We start from the raw sequence: 22,128 nt of genomic DNA, 5'->3' as shown, positions 1-22,128 counted from the left end.
TTATCTCTTTGGCAACAAAGATAGAAAGCACATTTTGATAACATCCTAACATTTGATGTTATAAAAATATTTTTGAAGGAATAGCCTTGATTGATGTTATTAATTTCGATTATCGATTTATCTCTTCAGTTGATACGATTATCTCTTGCTCGTACGTTATCTAAATAAATATTACCACAGCCTTCAACATCCGTTTTAATTAGTCAATAGCAGTTCCCACTTACTTATTACTTTCTCTTGTTACCAGCTAGGAAAATATTGCGATTTTTCTGAATTCACGAAATTAAGTTTACACCGGAAATAATGACCGATTTTCAGGTCCTCTGAGTCCGAAAAATGGTTTTAAAAACTTTTTCTCAATGTATAAATTGAAATTTGATATTTAATATTTCAATTTCGACGATAGTCGTTTTTTGGCGATCCAAATCCACCGGAAATTACCTAGTTACTACTGTTAGTATTATTCACTTTTAAACTTTGCAAGCTCAAGCACGCTTGTTGATCTATTACTTTAATTTACAACATTCCCCCCCACCTAAGAAAATTCGATGAAGGATCTTTTCATGTGAAGCTTCCCTTAAAGTAGAATTTAAGGTCTTGTTACTTATCTACCCATCCCAATAAGATGGGACAGTTTTGTTTCTGTTGGAACTAAATACTACCTCTAATCTTAGCATTTTGAAAGTTGGGCCCTTTGTTACAGTTATTTACAGTAATTTAAGCTGCTGGATTTAAATTTCCGGAATGTAGAGGAAGCATTGTCAGCACCCGAGATCGTGGCGGTTGGATTAGATAAAGCTACAGTTGTAATCGTGATTAGATGGTATAATGCTCCCAATTGAACAGCTATTGATCGTCACACCTTAACTAGGATGCACACCCCCTCCCCAGTATCTGCTGCCTCTATTGACAACATCTTCCAGCATCATTTCCCCTCAGATAATCTCTTTTAAAGAAAGGAAAAAAAAAAAGCTCCCGCTGGAAATCTTAAATGTATTCATACTCTCACGTTCATGGGGGTTATTGTAAAGGAGTTCCCGTTATCTGTTGGTCAATAGATCAGTCTAGTTACTTTATGGACATGAAAAGTCTCCATTTTCTTCTTTTTTCCACTTTTCCGGCAAAAAGCGAAAGAAAGTCCGATGTGAAAGAAAATTCACACAACTTGCTCAACATTTTAAAATAAATTTTCCTTTTCGATGTCGACAGGAAATACAGGTTTTGTTGTCCTTTGAGTGTGGAAAACTGGGTTTTCCAAATTGCTTTGGGTGTAATATTTATGTACCCATCGTAACTCAAGTTTAAAAAAAATGGTGGAAGGTCCAAACTTAATAATTACGGAAGTGTACCACTTTACTCCAGTACATCCTGGGCTTTCCTTTAAACTTTACTAGGAGAAAATTTGTAAGTAGGATAGAGGAAGTCGTGTGAGTCTTCACACTATTTATTTCTATTCTCTAATAAAGCGATAGGGATAGATGAGAATGATCTATTGATATAATAACGTAATGTAATGGTACAATTCAGGTCCTGAAGAAGTAAAGTAATCGCCTATTTTTTTCAGGCGGGGCTTAACGTCCAACTACCAATTAAGTATCCTGGACGGGGGCGGAAGCTCATGCTTTACTACAAACAATTTGTTTCTAATAAATAAAAAGTAGTAGTAATTCGCGGGATTGGAACTGAGACTCTCCCACTTACAAAGCCTCGCTCTTGACCACTATACCAACCAAATTTGACGAAAAGTTAACGAAAAAAATTGGATTACTTCTAAGTAGAAATTCTTATTCTCCTAAAAAAAAAAAAGATAAAGAAAAAAAATTATCTATCTAAATTCTGGAGGAGAAAGTGAAGTGTTTGTGTTAGTTTTTAAAATCGTCATGGACGCATGCGCGGCTGGTCATGGAGCTCGAGCAGACATTTTGTTTTGTTTAGTTTTGTTTCTTTTTTTCCATTGAGCAACACTTCGGTACAAAGTGAAATTGTTGTTCTGAGGAAAATTATAATAAATAATTATGTTTATTAATTACAAATTAACTTGGGCAACGCACATTAACTCCTGCGGAATGTGTACGTAACTATTAGGCTGTTACACCGTTTTGTTGATTATGGAGGAAATCATTGGAGCCGTTTTTTTGGTGGGGAGGGGGGAAACTGGAAAATTAATTCAACAAATTGGTATTTCCGGTAGACAGATTTTGACAAAATATTGTGGTAGCTCCTCCTTATGTTATCTATCCGAAATAACAGATTTCATCTTTAGGGAGGAAATAAGGTGGGGTTTGAGACAGAAAGACCAATTTAAACAAAAAAAAACAAGCACTAAGGTCCAATCATCAGTTAGCCTTCCAAGTTTAAAGAAATTAAAAAACAGAAAGAAGGAAAATATCCAGAGATATATATCCTACAGAAGTGCCAAGATCCCTGTAGAAGTGAGTTCCCGTTCAGGAGGTAGAGGTAAAATTAGTGCAGTAACTTGTAACTGCAAAGGAGCGGAACTGTGCTGAAATGGTGCTTTAGAGCAAAGCTTGTCTTGTCAGCGGTACTTCAGGGGCTTCAGATGTCATTGACACAGCTTTTTATTGTTATTATTATTACCTATTATTATTATTATTATTATTATTATTATTATGAATTTCTCATATTAAACCATTGGGAATATAGACTAGTACCGCAATACATCTTGGCTTTGCGGGTCTAGCCTATAACCGCCTAACATACTTTACTGTAAATTTCTCATATTAACCATTGGGAATATAGACTAGTACCGCAATACATCTTGGCTTTGCGGGTCTAGTCTATAACCGCCTGACATACTTTACTATAAATTTCTCATATTAACCATTGGGAATATAGACTACTACCGCAATACATCTTAGCATTGCGGGTCTAGTCTATAACCGCCTGACATACTTTACTATAAATTTCTCATATTAACCATTGGGAATATAGACTAGTACCGCAATACATCTTGGCTTTGCGGGTCTAGCCTATAACCGCCTAACATACTTTACTGTAAATTTCTCATATTAACCATTGGGAATATAGACTAGTACCGCAATACATCTTGGCTTTGCGGGTCTAGTCTATAACCACCTGACATACTTTACTATAAATTTCTCATATTAACCATTGGGAATATAGACTACTACCGCAATACATCTTAGCTTTGCGGGTCTAGTCTATAACCGCCTGACATACTTTACTATAAATTTCTCATATTAACCATTGGGAATATAGACTAGCACCGCAATACTTCTTAGCTTTGCGGGTCTAGCCTATAACTGCTCGGCTACCGTGGCGCCTTATTATTATTTTTTTTTTTTTGTTTTTTTGGCGCATCAACAGCTGAGGTTATTAGCGCCCGGAGCTTTTTCCAGTGCACTGCCGGCCTCCGGACAGTGTTCTCTCGTTACAGACAACACTGTCCATCACCGGACAGTGAGCTGTAAGAAGCTCCTAGGAAGGGAAAATCTAAGGGTCAGCTGCTGGATTCGAACCCAGGACCTCCGCGTGGGAGTCCAGTATGCTAACCTCCCTTATTATTATTGTTACTATTATTATTATTATTATTATTATTATTATTATTATTTACTATTATTATTATTGCTATTACTATTATTTATATTTAATATAACAACACTAAGTTCATTTAGTGTGTAAATTACAGTTTGTAACCTTCACTCTCAACAAGCATTTTAAATTTTACAGTTGGCAACCTTTATTTTGAATAAATAAACACATGTATCTATTTATATTAATAAGTATGATTATAAATAATAGGTTAGAGATAGATGGTTTGATTGATGGTGGCGCTTCCTGTAGCCTTGTAAAGCAACTAGCACATCACGATTATAACCCGACTTTTTTTAACCTTCACGTAACCATCTCTAACACGTTCTCTGTCTGATTCGGCGGCTCCTCTCTTTTTTTCACACTTTTTTTTTTTTAAATTCACTGGGGGCGCTCTGTTATTATTTATTGTTACTTTTCTGGGCAATACTTTCTGATGTATTAATTCTTGTGAATTACTTGCTCTGGCCATCTTTGTTTTTTTTACTGCGATGTTAGTAGATTTCACTTATTTACCTCTAGCTTGGACAGAAAGATTCACCTCCTGTACCTTTAATAACAGTTTCACCTGATGTTGTATGTATATATTTACTATTATGTAATAACAATAATTTTATTCTACTGTCTGTTACAGGTAACTAATAAATGCACATATTTCGCTTGGCCACTCATAAATTTACAATGAGATTGGTAACACTTGGATGTCTCAATAGAATACTGAGTGAGTAACAGATGTCAGTTTTATTACTTTTTATTATATCTAATTCATTCTTAAACACTGAATAATGTTTTGTAGCATTGTTGACGTGGTGGGAAAACATGATGTAGTTTTTCAACTGCAAATGTTGCGTACCAATTATTGCTGGCCCCAATAGGTGGAAAACGTCATACAGGAGGGTTGTGACGTTATGGGAGTTGTGACGTAGTGTGGGTGAAAAATATTTCTATGAAAATCAGTGGTTTTATTTATTTATTTATTTTAAATGATTTAAGGCGCGTCAACATCTAAGGTTATTGGCGTCCGGAGCTTTTTTTCAGTGCACTGCCGGTCTCTAGACAGTGTTCTCTCGTTACAGGACAGTGTTTTCTGTAAGAAGCTCCTAGGAAGGGAAAATCCTAAGGGTCAGCAGCTGGACTCGAACCCGGGACCTCCGCGTGGGAATCCAATACGCTAACCGCATAGCTAATCCCTTCCCTCGGTGGTTTTATTATTTCGTTTTTCTTTCTTTTATGGAAGTAAAAGTGTTTACCGTTATTTCTATAAATGGTATGCAATTATGAGATATTGAATCAAGTTACGCTAAAAAATTTATTACAAAATCATGCCAAGTGGTTTTTTTAAATTGAATTTTCGCCGGAAGTGTTGGTTGGTGGGTTTCTTGATCCAGGAAGTGATGCTATCATGTCCTAGGAAGTCGGCTCCAGGCTAGTGGGACTGTTCAGGCTACAGCATCCAGGAATAAGGATTAGGCGATAGATCGCTTGTCCTGGGCAGGGGTTCTTTGGAATTAACTTCCGTCTCAACATTGCCGGAGGCCATCTGAGAGGGTGGGCGGCGAAAAATGTTCATTACTAGTGTATTTTCGTGGAGTATGTTTCCTGTTTGTTGCATGGTCTGAAGTCTACGGTACTAAAAATCAAGTACGCGTTCCATGTTTAAAGAAATTGTTTTCCACGAGGGGTGGAGGGAAGATCATCGTTGACTCTCGTGCAGCGGATGCAGCCAGAGATTTAAGCCAAAATTATTTGAATAATTTTTACGGACCGGGAAAGGGGGTGTGTAGTCGACTACAGCCGTTAGTGCTGCAAGAGTTGGCTGCACAACACAGCCTCCTGACCTTGTCTGCGCTTGTACACTGTTCCCCAGTCACGACGTGTTAGTGTCGAAGGAATCGTGACCTCTCCAGGTGCCCGTCTCCGGGAAGATGTTACCGGAGAGGTGCATACATGAAAGTTCTCTCTTGTAGGTCGACGCTAATTTGTATTGTGCAGTTATTCCATCCTTTGTCTTTGAAATATATTACTTCCTCTCTGTTCTTTTTCTGTGTGCACCAGATTCTCTTGGTGAACTGCATCTTCTGGCTGTGCATGTAAAGGGCACCATGTTCTCATTTCTCCAACCGGATAGATTTCCAGATCCCATACCTGTGTTGTTCATTTAATTTGCCTTTAAAATGTCACTAGCATAAACGCTTTTTAAACTGTTTGTAGCCTCTTAGATATGAATCTTGTACCCCAGATCTCTGCAGCCAAAGAGATTGGATGTATCATTCCTCTGAAGGTCAGCTAGAAAGCCGCCCACGGCGGAACTCTTCTGTGCAAGTTATGTTTGATCACCCACTCTACAGACTTATTCTTAGTCCGAACATCAACAACTTCCAGCGAAAACTGTAAATCAAAATTGTTGATCCGATCACAGTACTTCCTATTGCGTGCAGTGAGAGAAAGTAAAACCCTGGTATGGAGACGAAACTGTGGCTATTTATGATCATCCATTGAAGTAGACATGAGCAGTACCAGCAAAGTCGTCTTGTGATGACGTGTGGGCGCAAAAAGTTGTTTGAACTTGCTTCCATTATTAAAACAGCTGCTGTTACCAGTTATTGCAGCACATGTTTATGGTGGCGCATGATGCCACTTCCCACGCACACTCTTACAGTAGGCTGTGTGACTCATTGAATCCTCATGTGCGTGTGTATGTGTGTACTGTTGTGAAATAATCTATTCGAATTGTTAATGAACGCGAAGCGTGGGGGTGGGGTAACCAAGACTTAATTGTAGGTATTTTGGAATGTATCAGCTGATGATTACGTAACAACGTGTAAATGGGTTGTAATAGTGGAAGGACACTTAGGCCAGCTGACTGTTTCCTCTATTTTTAGAGCTCCACTCTAGAGTGGAACGTGTAGATACTCATAGATAAACCCCCAGGGTATATATTGGCGACTAACAACCATCTCTCTGTGTGTAGGAATGGTATTTTTAAAGTTTTAAGTTTTTTTGGGGGGTTTACCGAAAACTGATATATCATCGAAGGTCAGTCATCCTCACAACAGTTTACAGAACTACATTCTACGAACAGTTACTAACCAGCTAAGGGAGCCACAATAGATCTTTTAGATAGATCCATGATTGGATTCCCATGCCCTGAACAGTATCTAGGACTTCAATCGTCATAGCAATGCTTAGTTTTTCTTTTATTGTTTTCTCTACCCAGTCTGCTGCGATCCTTTCATTCTGGAATATTCCAAATTTGAGGCAATTCTTGTGATTGGAAGTACCAGTTTAGTGTACCAAAAGTAAAGGAAAGTAATTGCCTATTTTTCCAGGCGAGCATTACGTCCAACTACCAAATAGGTGTCGTGGACGGAGGCGACTAGCAAACATACTTTACTGTATATTTCTTTTATTAACCATTGTGAATATAGACTAGTACCGCAATACATCTTGGCTTTGCGGGTCTAGCCTATAACCGCCTAACATAGTTTTACTATAAATTTCTCATATTAACCATTGGGAATATAGACTAGTACCGCAATACATCTTAGCTTTGCGGGTCTAGTCTACAACCACTCGGCTATCGTGGAGCCTCAGTTTAGTGTACCAATGCTAAGTTGCAAGAAACATTAATTATGCAATCTTCTACAAGAGGGGAAGTCGTGAGAGTCTTTCCGCCAAATGTTAAAGCCAAAAATAAAAATTAATAAATAGGTACTAATAATAAAAAATATATATGTTACATAATAGTGTGATAAAAATACATCATTGTAATCGGGGTTAGCGTGTGAAATCAAGTCATTAGGTCTGCAAGGCTTTATTATTCAATTATCTATAAAATTTACATAATATTTGTAATAATAGTGGTATAATGATAATTAAGAGTTAAAAGATAATTGATAATTTTTCAGGTGCAGAGTGTATTGTAACAGTAGGTGGGGATAGAGTTGGGTAAAATGGATTGTATAACTTATTGAAAGCATCTCTGTGAACAGATGACCTGGCTTGAGGGTAATTAAGTTAAATGCACACCCATTCTATGCAGATTGAATGAAAACTACAAAAAAACACTGAATCTATTCTGACTTCCTGTCTCCAATTAACGTGTTAATTACTAAAACCTGGAAGACGAATACCACACTAGTGCCCTAGTTTGAAGTTACGATCTCTATTCTGCCATTGTTCGTGGTCATCCTAAGCATACCTCTGTCTTACTGGTATAAGTTTTCAAGATGCGTTTATTAATCTCCGTTTGGTGGAAGAAGAAGCAGGGTATCAAATGCAATTGGTCCATTTCGCCACTCACGCCTGAAACTGGAGCTCTGAGCCCTCGCTGTTTAGGCTGTTCCCGGTGCACTTCCCGCCAAAGTAGTGTTTCTCTGCCTTGCGAGAGATCGCAGTGCTGCCAATATTCGGTGATTAAAGTGCATCTTTACGCAAAAGATTTTTCATTTTTCTGAGATTAAAAAAAGAAAATCTCACGTTTTTTTTTCTAACTTCCGGTATGATATATAAAGTAAAGTAAAGTAATGCCTATTTTTTCAGGCGGGTTTTACGTCCAACTACCAAATTAGGTGTCATGGACGGAGGCGACTAGCAAACTTACATTTTCTCATATTAACCATTGGGAATATAGACTAGTACCGCAATACATCTTAGCTTTGCGGGTCTAGCCTATAACCACTCGGCTACCGTGGCGCCTGTATGATATAATATATATTATGTAGTGCGCACTAGTAGAACAATAAATTTGAATTATTTGGTGCGAAGTTATTTTCAGGACATTCTGAGGGCGTATTTAGGCTCTCCCGGAAGTGTCATTTCGTTGTGATGTTAGTAAGTAGTTAGAGTAGGTGTTTGCACAGAAGCTCCCTTTACCCTCGCCCTGGCGCTGGGTGCACTTCCTGTTTTTAGAAGAAGTAGGAGGAGGAAGTGTAAACAGGACAGTAAATATCTCTCTTAACAGTACAATGCAATGTAACACGTGCAATAAATGACGAATCTAACTATGATTGGATTAGCTATGGGAATATTACGCGTGGTTATCGAGAGAATCGTGTCGCTTCATGTCAGGCAGTGTATATTTTTGTGTGTGTGTGTGTGTGCGCGCGCTGACGATGCCAGTAACTAGATTTCTTCTTGTAAGGCGTCCTACCTGCTGAGTAGAAGAGAAGGGCCATCTTCACGTGTGACACATGATCTAGCTCTTCATATATCGTGCACGTGCTAATCCCATCTGCACATGTATTGTTACCCTACACTCCGTTGCCCCGGCGTAGCTTCCGTGGAGACGGGGGTGGGCCGAGGTGTAGACACACACAAAAAAAAATATAAACCAAGAAAAGTAAAATAAGATCAACAAAAACAAAAAAAGAAAATATATAGGTGTATATGTGGTGCTTGGGCGCCACGCCGTTTAAAAATAGACTTCCGCAGCAAACGGCGAAATCCACGGGGTAAGGGGACGAAGGTAAAAAAAAACAAACAAAAAGGCAAGTGGGAGTAAGTAATACGTATAATAACAAAAAAAACTATTAAGCATAAAAAAAACAAAAATAATGACAAATGCAGCTCTGTTTACTGGTTCAGTTCGAACGTTACGTTAATTACGTAACTAGGTATTTAATAATCTATCTGGAAACAATAATCTTACTCCCTAAATAAAAAAAAGCATATTTACAAAAAAAACGTATTTACATGAAAACTGTTATTTATCATTGGAAAAAAAACCTTTCTTAAGGAAAAAAAACACAACCGGAAGCTTCCTGAAACTTTTAAACCAATTAAAATGAAAAGAAATTAAAAATAATAAAAGAAACTACTTTTCTAAAAGAAAAGCCTAATATAAAAAAAATTATATACAACAACACAATAAATCAAACTAGGAAAAATGATACAGAATAAAACAAAAGAAATAAAATTCTGTAACTATAAATAGCCTGTAAGAACCCTTCTCCTACACGGGAAATTATCTTATTTAAATGTTCAAAATAACAGAAAACTCACCCCAAGCCTGACTTTTTTTCTTTAATAGAGTAAAGGACTATTTACAGTGTTCCGAAGCGCCGTCTTCTTTCTTCGGGAACCCACATGAAGATTTTCCTGTGCTTTTCCTTCTTCCCTTTCCGTTGTTTCTTCCGTAGAGCGTAATCCCCTCGATGGGAAACCTTACCAGAGGGCTGTCCTATGCCACTAGTAACGCACTCACTTTACGGAATTTTCCCAATTTTCCTAATACAAAAAAAATTAGAAAATCATATCCGGCAAGCCGATAAAAAGGGAATCCAGTGCACCACTTCTCTCAAGCGCTACTTCACTCACACTCTCTCTCTCGCGAGCTCCGCGCACCCCCCCACGCGCCGCTGTGTTTACATCTTCGCCGACAAACCTAAGTCCAACTTTACTCTATTATACTCTATTGTACATATCAATACGTACACATAAATGTATTCTTGGCATGCACTTGTCATTAAATCCAATTATTTAACATTATTTGAAATTAAAATGGTTACCAATTTTTGTTTCCGAATTTTATTCGGTAACAATTCCCCCCTTGCCTCCGGAGAGGAACGTCGGGAATGGAAAAGGAAATGAACGGAACGGGATTAGGGAGTGGGATGGGGATGGGGTTTCAATTGGTCCACGTGCCAGCAACCTAAGGGCCTGCCCTCCAAGTCTTCCAACTCTGCAATTACGTTCGACGTCATCCTTTTAATTCTGCACTGCTGGAATTTAGGTGCAAGTTTATTTGCGAAGTACCTACTCGCGTCCGACTGCGCATGGCTCTTCTTCCAGACTATTTCACCGGCTTGAAATTTGGCAGGCCTTCTTCGTAGATTATAATTTCTTGCTGCCTTTTCGTAAGCCCTCGCCAAACGGTCTTTAACTTCTTCGAAAAGAAGCGGCATCTTTGCTAGCTGCTCCAATCGTTCCTCTCTACTACTCCCAGGAATCTCTTCTTTGGAGTCCAATTCTGCGTATTCTTTACCCGACCTCTTCAATTCTCGACCGAAGTTGAGATAGGCCGGCGTAAACCCGGTGGCCTCGTGCACCGCTGTTTGCAGAGCAAAGCTGAGCTTGGCTATTTCCCGATCCCAAGTCCGGTGGTTGTCCTTGACGTAGGATGCCATCATCGTCTTTATGACGCGGTTGGCCCGTTCGGTTGGATTGGCCTGTGGATGGTAGGCGGCCGTAAACCAGATCTTCCCACCGTAATCTACAATTAAATTTTTAAACTCATGACTGGCAAACTGCGTTCCATTGTCGCATATCACTCGCTGAGGAGCTCCAAACCGTAAGATGACTTGTTCTTCGATTAGCCTGGTGACAGTCTTTGCAGTAGCTTGCCTTAAGGGTAGAAGGATGCTGTATTTGGTGAAGTAATCCACTACCACCAAAAGATATCGGTTCTGTTTTGATGACAGAGGTAGCGGTCCCATTAGATCTGTTGAAATGACTTGCCAAGGTTCGGCGACAAGTCTAGATTTGCCCATTAGTCCTGCAGGTTGTTGTTGCAAAGGCTTGTTTTGGAGGCAGATGCTGCATCTGGCTACATAGCGCGCTATATCTGCCGCCATTGCAGGCCAATAGTATTGCTCTTTTACTCGCTGGAGAGTTTTCCAACTTCCCAGATGTCCGGACAGTGGACTATCATGGTACTCTTGCAGTACCTCAAGACGTTGTCTTTTCGGAACTACAAGTTTCCAAGATGACAGTTGGTCGCTCAACATCTTGTTTTGCCCTTCCGCCACTCGCTTGAATAGCTTCCTGCTTTCTTCTATCCTCCAGTTCGGGTACTTAGCTGGTTCTTTTTTCACCTTGCGGAGCATTGAAGCGTACCACTCATCCACGTCATCAAAACTTAGGTCAATACTTCCCACCAGCTCTTCATTTATCCTGGATAATGCGTCGGCCGCCGCATGCTGTTTCCCAGGTCGATGCTGGATGGTGAAGGAATACTGTTGCAGCTTCAGTGCCCAGCGGGCTAGCCTCCCCTGAGGGTCTTTTAAGTTAAGGAGCCAGACGAGAGAATGGTGATCGGTTACCACGTTAAACTCTGTTCCTTCCAGGTATGGACGAAACTTCTCTATTGCCCACAGCACAGCCAAACATTCCTGTTCCGTTACAGAGAAGTTCTTCTCGTTTTTCGTCAAACTCCGGCTGGCATAAGCGATTGGCTTCTCCCCATCTTCAAACACTTGGGAAAGTATGGCTCCCAATCCCGAAGCAGAGGCATCCGTCTGGAGTAAGAAGGGCTTACTGAAATCAGGGCAAGTCAGCACCGGCGCAGAAACTAAGATGTTTTTAAGTTCCATAAACGCTCTGGTTTGATCCTCTCCCCAATTCCAGCGCTTGTTCTTTTTCGTCAACTCTGTTAAAGGTGAGCCTATGGTGGCAAAATGCGGAACGAATCTCCTGTACCAACTAGCGAGACCTAAGAACCTCCTGACTTGCTTGACCGTACGAGGCTGAGGAAAGTTTAATATGGCAGCCACCTTCTCCGGGTCTACGTGTAAGCCGTGCTGGTCCACAATGTAGCCCAAATACTTTAGTTCCGCTCTACAAACTTGGGCCTTCTCCCAGTTGACCGCTAACCCTGCCTCCTGAAGTTTTCTCAGCACCAACTCCAATGTCTCCAGATGGTCTTTAAAATCCTGAGTTGCCACAACGATGTCATCAAGATATACGAATACTTTTGGTTCCAACTCTGGTCCTAGGACGGAATCAATCAAACGTTGCCACGTCGCTGGGGCATTATGGAGACCAAAAGGCATGCGTATAAATTGAAAAAGACCTCTTCCCGGAACAGTGAAGGCTGTCTTTTCTCGGTCTTCTTTTTCCACCTTCACCTGCCAATACGCTGACTTCAAATCCAACGATGATAGGTACCTCGCCTCTCTCAACTTATCCAATATGTGAGACACATATGGCAACGGGTACGCGTCTTTCTTTGTGACAGCATTAAGCTTTCGGAAATCGACGCAAAACCTGTGCTCGCCATTCGGTTTCTTCACAATAACAACCGGCGAGGACCACGGACTAGAGGATCGTTCAACTATCCCGGCTTCCAACATCTTGTCCAACTCCTCGTTGATTATGGCCTGGATTACAGGAGATACTGGGTAATACCTTTGTTTTATGGGCTTGTTGTCACCAGTATCGATTGTGTGCTGTACGAGATCAGTGCCATCTGACTTAGTTGATATTGTTCGCCAACCTTGCATGAAATCATGGAGATCTTTCTCTTGTTCTAGCGTCAAATTCGCTCTTTCTACCAAGGCCGCAGAAACCTGGACATCCTCATTAACAGTTTCACTAAAGGTCCACTTCCTATTTTTCAAGTCTGGAACAATACTCATAGATTCCCAGAAATCCACTCCTAAGATTACTGAATTCACCAACGCAGGGACTATGAGGAATTCAATTATCTTTATCTTTCCAGATAATTCCACAGGGATTTCCACCGAACCAAGAACCTCGCAGCGATTTCCGTCTGCTGTCGTGACTTTTAGTGAACCTTCTTTTTTCAAAGGTAGTCCCAAATTCTTTAACTTTCTCCAACCTGCTCCTCCAATAAGCGAACGTGTGGCTCCTGAGTCTAACAAGGCTGTAAACCCTAACCCGAAGATGAAAATTCGCAAATGCGGCCTTCCATCTTGCTTTTCTGCCATCTGAAGTAGTGGTCTCGCAGTTTTGCCTTGCATAAAATTTGTCACCACTGAAACCCATTCACGCCACTCCGGATCTGTGGTGGACATCTTTGGCGCACGACTCGAGCTCAGTCCACTTATGCTCGGTCGGCCTTGGCGTTTCCCGACTTCTTGCAGTGTGGGCAGCTTGCTTCGACTCGGTTTCTTTGTGGACACAGCCTAGATACATGGCCGATCTGATGACAAGTCCAACATCTCAATGTAGTTCTTGAATTCTTCTGCTCCGCTGATGGTGTGGGGGAGGTGATGGGTGTAACTATCGGATTCGCCTTTACGCTTTTCCCTGGTGGTCTGCGATAGGCAAGGTCAGGCTCCAAGGATCCCTTAAGAGGTGGCTCCTCATAGCGAGAGGCCATGGTAGCTCCAACTTCCAGATTTCTCAACACCGTCTCCAATTCTTCAATATTACTTGAAGATGTCAAAGGAAGCAGCGCGCGATATTCTCTTTTTACATTGCGCTTGATGATTTCGAATTTTTCCTCCTCAGTGAGAGGCCTGGAAAGTCGGGCGAACAACGCTTGCATCCTCGCAATGTAGATCGCTATGCTTTCCTGAGGTCCTTGGGTACGCTTGCGAATTTCCTCCATCAACTGATAATCGTAGTCTGGATCCAAGAAGGTTTGCCTCATCCTAGCTATGAGTTCATCCCAGCTACTTATTGTGTCCCGCTTTGACCTATACCAGACAAGTGCGGTGCCTCCTAACAACTCGCTGGCCGAACGGAAAAGTTCATGTTTAGAAATTCCCTTGGCTGTCCTTCGATCTTCGACCATTGCCAGAAAAGAGCATAGTGACAATTCGTGGTCATCGGCAGTGTATTTAAGGCCCCATCGGTCGAGCTTTAAGTCTCTCCCGCCGCTGGGCTCACGCGTGATCTGTGGTTGAGTTGGATGATAACTGGCATCTACTTCCGTGGAAATTGCAGAGGTGGTTAATGTTCCTACCTTTGATACGGATGGCATCTGTGGGATTTGCCCTTCAGACTTTACGTGAAGTTCTTTAATATCTCTCAAAAGCCGGCCTACTTCCTCCTTCATAGCTTCCTGTTCCTGTAATTCATCACCCTCGAGCTCGGTGATCCTTTCTAAACGGAGCTTAACATGAAGAAGTCGAGTATTGAGTCGCTTAAGTTCGTTGGGATCATCATCCGCAATAACTTCCGTTTGTTCCCTAAGAGCCTCAACTTTCCGACAGCATAGTGCAAATTCCTGTTTTGCAGGTAGACTAGAAAACAGTCTTCCGATAGGCAGTACCTTAGATTGCAGAGCCTTAACTAAACGTTTTCTTAAATCGGGGACTGTACCCTCACCGGAAATAGCCCTAATGGTTAGCTCATAGGCCAACTCGTCCTTTAATAATCTGTAAGGATCCATGAAAATAAATTTAAAAAAGAAAAGGACCAATGAAAATTAGGAATTAAATAAAATATTTAAGAATGGCACCACTATATCAATATAAGTAAAATATAATTTAATACCGTATACTTGAGTAAATAAATTGAGTATGTTATTAAAAAAAAAACAGGCAAAAGTAAATAAACAAAACTTCAAAACAAAAATCAAAATTATTTGTTAAACTAAGTCAGGTTACACGAACAAAATTAGATTGATAATAAAAATAAATAACTTCCAAAGTCGGGAAAATGAAAAAGAATTTAGGCGAGACAATTATTTGGACCTATTTCTTAAAATAAAATTATTTTAAAAATAATTAAAACGTAAAATAGATTTTAGAAAAAAATTATTTCTATTATGCCCCACGTTGGGCGCCAGAAAATATGTTACCCTACACTCCGTTGCCCCGGCGTAGCTTCCGTGGAGACGGGGGTGGGCCGAGGTGTAGACACACACAAAAAAAAATATAAACCAAGAAAAGTAAAATAAGATCAACAAAAACAAAAAAAAGAAAATATATAGGTGTATATGTGGTGCTTGGGCGCCACGCCGTTTAAAAATAGACTTCCGCAGCAAACGGCGAAATCCACGGGGTAAGGGGACGAAGGTAAAAAAAAACAAACAAAAAGGCAAGTGGGAGTAAGTAATACGTATAATAACAAAAAAAACTATTAAGCATAAAAAAAACAAAAATAATGACAAATGCAGCTCTGTTTACTGGTTCAGTTCGAACGTTACGTTAATTACGTAACTAGGTATTTAATAATCTATCTGGAAACAATAATCTTACTCCCTAAATAAAAAAAAGCATATTTACAAAAAAAACGTATTTACATGAAAACTGTTATTTATCATTGGAAAAAAAACCTTTCTTAAGGAAAAAAAACACAACCGGAAGCTTCCTGAAACTTTTAAACCAATTAAAATGAAAAGAAATTACAAATAATAAAAGAAACTACTTTTCTAAAAGAAAAGCCTAATATAAAAAAAATTATATACAACAACACAATAAATCAAACTAGGAAAAATGATACAGAATAAAACAAAAGAAATAAAATTCTGTAACTATAAATAGCCTGTAAGAACCCTTCTCCTACACGGGAAATTATCTTATTTAAATGTTCAAAATAACAGAAAACTCACCCCAAGCCTGACTTTTTTTCTTTAATAGAGTAAAGGACTATTTACAGTGTTCCGAAGCGCCGTCTTCTTTCTTCGGGAACCCACATGAAGATTTTCCTGTGCTTTTCCTTCTTCCCTTTCCGTTGTTTCTTCCGTAGAGCGTAATCCCCTCGATGGGAAACCTTACCAGAGGGCTGTCCTATGCCACTAGTAACGCACTCACTTTACGGAATTTTCCCAATTTTCCTAATACAAAAAAAATTAGAAAATCATATCCGGCAAGCCGATAAAAAGGGAATCCAGTGCACCACTTCTCTCAAGCGCTACTTCACTCACACTCTCTCTCTCGCGAGCTCCGCGCACCCCCCCACGCGCCGCTGTGTTTACATCTTCGCCGACAAACCTAAGTCCAACTTTACTCTATTATACTCTATTGTACATATCAATACGTACACATAAATGTATTCTTGGCATGCACTTGTCATTAAATCCAATTATTTAACATTATTTGAAATTAAAATGGTTACCAATTTTTGTTTCCGAATTTTATTCGGTAACAGTATGGCGGCGATGCATATGAGGTCTCGTGTATTTAAACAACGTGGTCTTTTCTTAATAAAATTTGCTTTCAAAAGCTTTTTCTTTCTTTCTTTTTTTGCCTCCCAACAGAAATGATGATACACAAATAGGATTCACTTTAATCTAAAGAGCTAAGTAAACATTTCTATGGCATATTTCTCTTTTAAATTCTGTGTAGTGGTGGGGGGAGCCAGCTGATGCAAGAATTCAAGCGAATCGGTTTCTTCTATCAGCTGATCTTATTGTGGGAATAGATTAGAAGTTTTTTTTTAAACCACAAGTTTTTCAAAATAATTTCCTTATAAAGAATTGCAATGATTTCTTTTTAGAGATCGCGATAGTCTCAAATTTTGAATGATAAATTTAAACCAGGTAAATCTCACAAAAATGGAAACGATCCATTGATTAAAGACGTGCTTCCGTTTAAGCAGTTCCCTTTGAACTCGAAATTTCAGCCACGCTAATTGGTACACCAGGGTGTGACTGTATGTGTGATTTCCCCGAAAGGAGCGCTTCAGAGAGAATCCCGCCAATTCTCTCTTCCGGAATTGCCATTGACTTATTTGTCGGGAATATTCAGGAATCAAAGTTGTAGGTATATACGTACAAGGTGGGGCTATTAAATAATGAGACTATTGCTGTAGAACATTCTATATTAAATTTATACATATTTAGTTATTATCACCTTCACCACTCCCCTATCACTACAACGGCTCCATGCGAATTTACCATTGTTCGAAACCATTGCTAGAAGTCTTTTTCTGTGAGCTCCTATGCATGACGCGTGCAGGCTTTTTCTTTCACAGCTTCAACTGGACTGAAATCGTGTTCGTTTTAATGCAGACTTTGGGGAACAGATCTAAAGTCACATGTGGCCAGGTCTGACGAATAAGACGGAAGGATGTTGTACTTTGGCTAGAAACGTCTTGACAGACAATGCAGTGTGAGCCGGCGCCGGTTGTCTTGATGGAGAACCCCGTGACTTGTTCTTCCACAAATCGGGTCGTTTTTCTTCCTTAGTCTTTCACGGAATTTTGCAAGCACCTCACGGTAGTAATGTTGATTAATTATAATCGATATTTTCATCAGTTTTGGACGTGGAAGGGCGACTCGGGCGGTCATCATCTCCGACGTCTTCTCGGCCATCTTGGAAACGCTTGAACCACTCAGAAACTCGCGCCAATTAACATTCATTGCCATAAACTTCTTTTAATAAAAGATCAAGTTTCAGTAGCGGTTTTACCCAAGTTTTGATGTGAAATTTCACGACAATTCGTTGCTCTACTACATGTGTAGTATCATGTTTTTCGGGCAAAACGAAACTAACACCTCTTACACAAACGACGGTTCCGGTCAGACGAGATTTCTCTACAAACACGTGAGACGCTGCAATCGAAAGAGAAGGCTTTACGCTGCACAGCTGTTAGGTCGTTAGGATTTGGCTCATGCATAGTTCTTCTGTAGCAGTATCAGTCTCGTTATTTAATAGCCACACCTCGTACTAGTTTGTGATTCTTAGACTAAGTTTAAATGAAATAGAAAATCTCGAAACATGGAAAGTGAATTCAGTTTAAGGGCACTTCCGGTGGATCGTTTTTAACCGAAACCTTGTTGCAGTTTCCTTGATAATGCTTAAGCGCGATGTCGGATTTTTCTGCGACTTCTCTTTTTTTAGTCATGATGGGTATTCTCACAGACAAACCAATATGTAAAAAACCTCTTTTCTGTAATCAGGAGAACCCAAAACCGGATATCTCGTGGTAATCTGAAAAATCGAAAATCCTCATGTTGATAATTATTAGCTCTTACCAGAGTAAGACTATTCATTTACTTAGCCTAGTGTGCAGTTAAATTAGTGAATGGCGACCCTTTCGACAAAGCTGAGAAGACAATGCTTGACTCTAGGTATCGATTGAACATCAATAGATGTATTGTTAATCGACTTTTATAGACACGTTAGTCGTGGGTGAGATTATAGAGTAACTGGATCGAGAATGGCCTACGGCACTATGTCAGTGAGTAGAATCCTCCGCTTACTTCACACACAGACACAAGCAACCAATCATCGTCATTCGGTCCGCCGCCATGTTCAACTACCGTTATGTTTCTTCTACCCTCTCTATATTTACTAATCATATCCCTTTCTCTGCAGACGACGTCCTCAAACACACGACTGAGTTCCAGACATCAGCATCTTCCTTACATGCGAGGTCATTGCCAGCATTTGTCTTCCTTTTGTTTTCTTAACAATGCGATTTCATGGCTTTAAATTATTTAGATGGCGTTGGGTTTCACTTTTTCTTATTCACTCTCAAGAGGAAGTATTGTAATCGAGCCAATTTTGGGAAATTGAGTTTTTCACCAGAAGTGCGTTTTTTTCTCTCCTGAATATGTACGGAAAAAAGGGAAGATCTTGTGTGGAAAACTCGCGCAGTTTTGGTGTGTAAGTAAGATGGGGAAACGCTTCCATAAATGTCGGAATCTCTCGTAGATAACTGTGCTCGCTGCAAACTCCAAGCAAGCGTGTGGTTAGTGTGGCTTCAATAAAAAGTAGACAAGATATGGGTACTCTGGCACATTAGCTAACTCTAAATAGTGAAGGTAGGTCAGTGAGTTTTGTAAGAAGGAATTGATGAAGGTTGGCCCATAATGATGAAGCTCTCTTTGTCTCAGTTCCCTGGAACTATCCGGCTACTAATTACTGCAACACAGCTCCTAGGGATCCAACAAGCAAGAACCCATTAATGGGGATGTCTCTCTCTAAAAGCCTTGTCCTTAGTATCCCACAATTCCTGGCAGCCCTAAAGGGATAAGATATATGTTATACTGTTAGGCGTTGCCACCAAACTTGGCACGCACTTATTAAGTTTGATCTAGGAAGGTAGTCGTGGAGCAGGTGTGGTAATTGTAGGAGGTAATCAGATGGTTACAACATGCTGTCGCTGTAGTGGTGATCCAGTTCATTAAATAAAGGCGCCTTTGTTCTATCTATTAACTACTTCCTCTTTCTTTACATCCCCTTCCGCCAATCCCCATCTTGCTCGTGCTCCCATTCTGTCCCTAAATTGCCTCCTCCTCCCTTCTACTTTCATAAACAACCAAATTTATTTATTTTTAAATTATATTTATCCCCTTTTTTTTCCGTATCTATTAAAAAGCTTTTATCTGACGTAGGTTTTTCCTCCTAAATGTATGAAAGAGAAAATTCTTAACTGGCAATTTTCACGCTTTTATCAAGTTTTTTTTTCCTTGAAAACGAATTTTATATTTTCACTTTTTGCTTTCCATTCAGTTTATCGCGGCAAAAAAAAATTTTTAAAATAAGATTGATAGTTTATTACAATAGAAAGTATCTGCCGCCAAAAATTGCTCCACTCAGTTATACAGGTTGAAACTTGTACAGTTTGCATCCATTATCGTTAAGTGGTAAATGATGTAACTGTTTTGACAACTTCTTGCGACTTGAGATCGATGGAAGGTGGCACTAAAATAGTGATCGCTCAACATCGATATTAAATCAAAAATACTTTTGTCTTAAGTCTTCTTCGGTAAACCTTTAAAACCTACCTCGAATAGAGAGACCATAGAGGCGACCCGGATAACCCGATAACACCTTCGTCCACCAAACTGATAATTGCACTTTTCACCCTGTGGAGTCTTCTAATCATGTTCTACGCCTGGAGCCTGACCTGTAGTAGTAAACATCAAGAAACTCCAGGACAACGCAGACTTGCTGGGACTGACTCTCCTCGAACGCACTAGAATTGACTCACTCTCCATTCTGACTGCATCCCTTATCCACCGGTATACACCTAAATCCAAAATCAGTCTGCTGAAACTCCTTTCCTTCCTAGACTGTCATCCTAATCCACTCGGCCGCGACATAGCCTCCTGCTGATCCTTCTTTCCCCATACAGACACAAAAGACTAAAACACTTCTCTAACTCTCTACACTAGCTGCAGGTTTTTCCTCTCCTTTTTTCCCTGCATTCCTATCCTACTCATCTTAACCTTACGAAGATTAGCATTGATATGAAGGTTAAAATGTATTGTGCATTGTACTTCGTTATTTATTATTTATTTTATTTATATATTTTGAAATAAATATTTATTCATTCTAATCATGAATTTTCCATCTTTTCATTGCTATTATTTCAAATTTTATCCAAATAAATTGTTTATTAAACATATTTTAATAGAAATAAATTATATTTGGCAATGACTATTATAATAATGGCCGTACAAAAGGAGTTGCGTGGGGTTGGTTGGCGATAAACAAAGACGGTCATGGTTAGGTAAGTTTTAGCATGATGGTACAGGTAGGTGACAGTACCATTACTTATAAAAGCCACTTGGACAGCAGAGGTGCTGAGACTTAGCTCCCGTCGTGGTACGCTAACAGTGAGCACAACTGTACCATCCAACAACCTGACACCGTGTCCTCCTTTTCCCACTTTGCGAAAATCGTTTTTTTCCTCCTCTCATACAAAGCCCCTTCTCTGCCTTCCTCATCACGTATCTATTTCATTATCGTTTCTCTGGGAAAACAATTTTCCGGAGTTCTGTATCTAGTCACGGAAAAGCTTCTACCATAATGTTGTTTTTATTAATGCAAAATTTTCTTTTGGGTTTTTTTTTTTTTTTGTAAGGACGTATGAAATGTCGTAGTATGGTAGGTTCTGTCAGGTTGTACCTGGTATTGAAACTATTTCAATCGATAGATTTTCCATTTATAGTTGGGAAAGTTCTAAGTTCTCTAAACACGTCATATCTAGTAATGACGTCATGAGTTTTTTTTATGCATCATGCAATTTCCTTTTGTTATTGGCTTTGCATAAAGCTTCTATAAAAAAAACTGCGGTTGAACACTCTACCGACCTTTGGTTACCAAGTAGTCTCGAGAGCGTGGCTTATCCTTTTTTTTAAACTCGGTATTTTTAAGACATTAGTTGCTATTAACGTGATCTAGATTATAAAACTGTCCAATGAAATGAAGGGAGTGGATTAGCCTTAGAGGATTCCCATGCGGAGATTCCGAATCCAAATCTAGCTGCTGGCCTTGGAGCCTTTTCCTTCCTGGGAGCTTGTTATAGGTCACTCCAGACTGATGCTGCTACAGAAGAACTATGCATGTGCCAAATCTTAACGACCGACAGCTGTGCACAGCGTAAAGCCTTCTCTTTCGATGATTGCAGCGTCTCACGTGTTTGTAGAGAAATCTCGTCTGACCGGAACCGTCGTTTGTGTAAGAGGTGTTAGTTTCGTTTTGCCCGAAAAACATGATACTACACATGTAGTAGAGCAACGAATTGTCGTGAAATTTCACATCAAAACTTTGATAAAACCGGCTACTGAAACTTATCTTTTATTAAAAGAAGTTTATGGAGATGAATGTTAAATCACGTGCGAGAGTTTTTGAGTGGTTCAAGCGTTTCCAAGATGACCGAGAAGACGTTGGAGATGATGACCGCCCAGGTCGCCCTTCCACGTCCAAAACGGATGAAAATATCAATTATAATTGATCAACATTACTACCATGAGGTGCTTGCTGAACTCCGTGAAAGAGTAAGGAAAAAACGACCCGATTTGTGGAAGAACAAGTCATGAGTTCTCTATCAAGACAACGCGCCAGCTCAAATTGCATTGTCTGTCAAGACTATTCTAGCCAAGTACAACATCCCAGTTTTAGGCCAACCGCGTTATTCGCCAGATATGGCCCCACGTGACTTTAGAACTCTGTTCCCCAAAGTCAA

The 22,128-nt window shown here is 39.8% G+C and overlaps 1 protein-coding gene across 4 annotated transcripts in view; it reads left to right on the top strand.

The window, feature by feature from the left end:
• Positions 1-22,128, top strand: part of jvl (javelin-like) — a 151,695-nt gene that overhangs the window by 89,265 nt on the left and 40,302 nt on the right. For 2 of the 4 annotated variants that reach the window (XM_074129532.1, XM_074129530.1), the window contains exon 2: positions 4,208-4,294. The exons of the other annotated variants lie outside the window; for them this stretch is intronic. The gene's annotated coding sequence lies outside the window, so the exon portion shown is untranslated. The remainder of the gene's footprint in view (positions 1-4,207; positions 4,295-22,128) is intronic. 4 annotated transcript variants of the gene reach the window in all.

Source organism: Rhodnius prolixus, unplaced genomic scaffold (assembly GCF_049639745.1).
Source record: "Rhodnius prolixus isolate KJV_2025 unplaced genomic scaffold, Rpr scaffold_15, whole genome shotgun sequence".
Classification (NCBI taxonomy): domain Eukaryota; kingdom Metazoa; phylum Arthropoda; class Insecta; order Hemiptera; family Reduviidae; genus Rhodnius; species Rhodnius prolixus.
The sequence above is the reverse complement of the archived record's forward strand: the minus strand, read 5'-3'. Positions and strand labels throughout refer to the sequence as shown.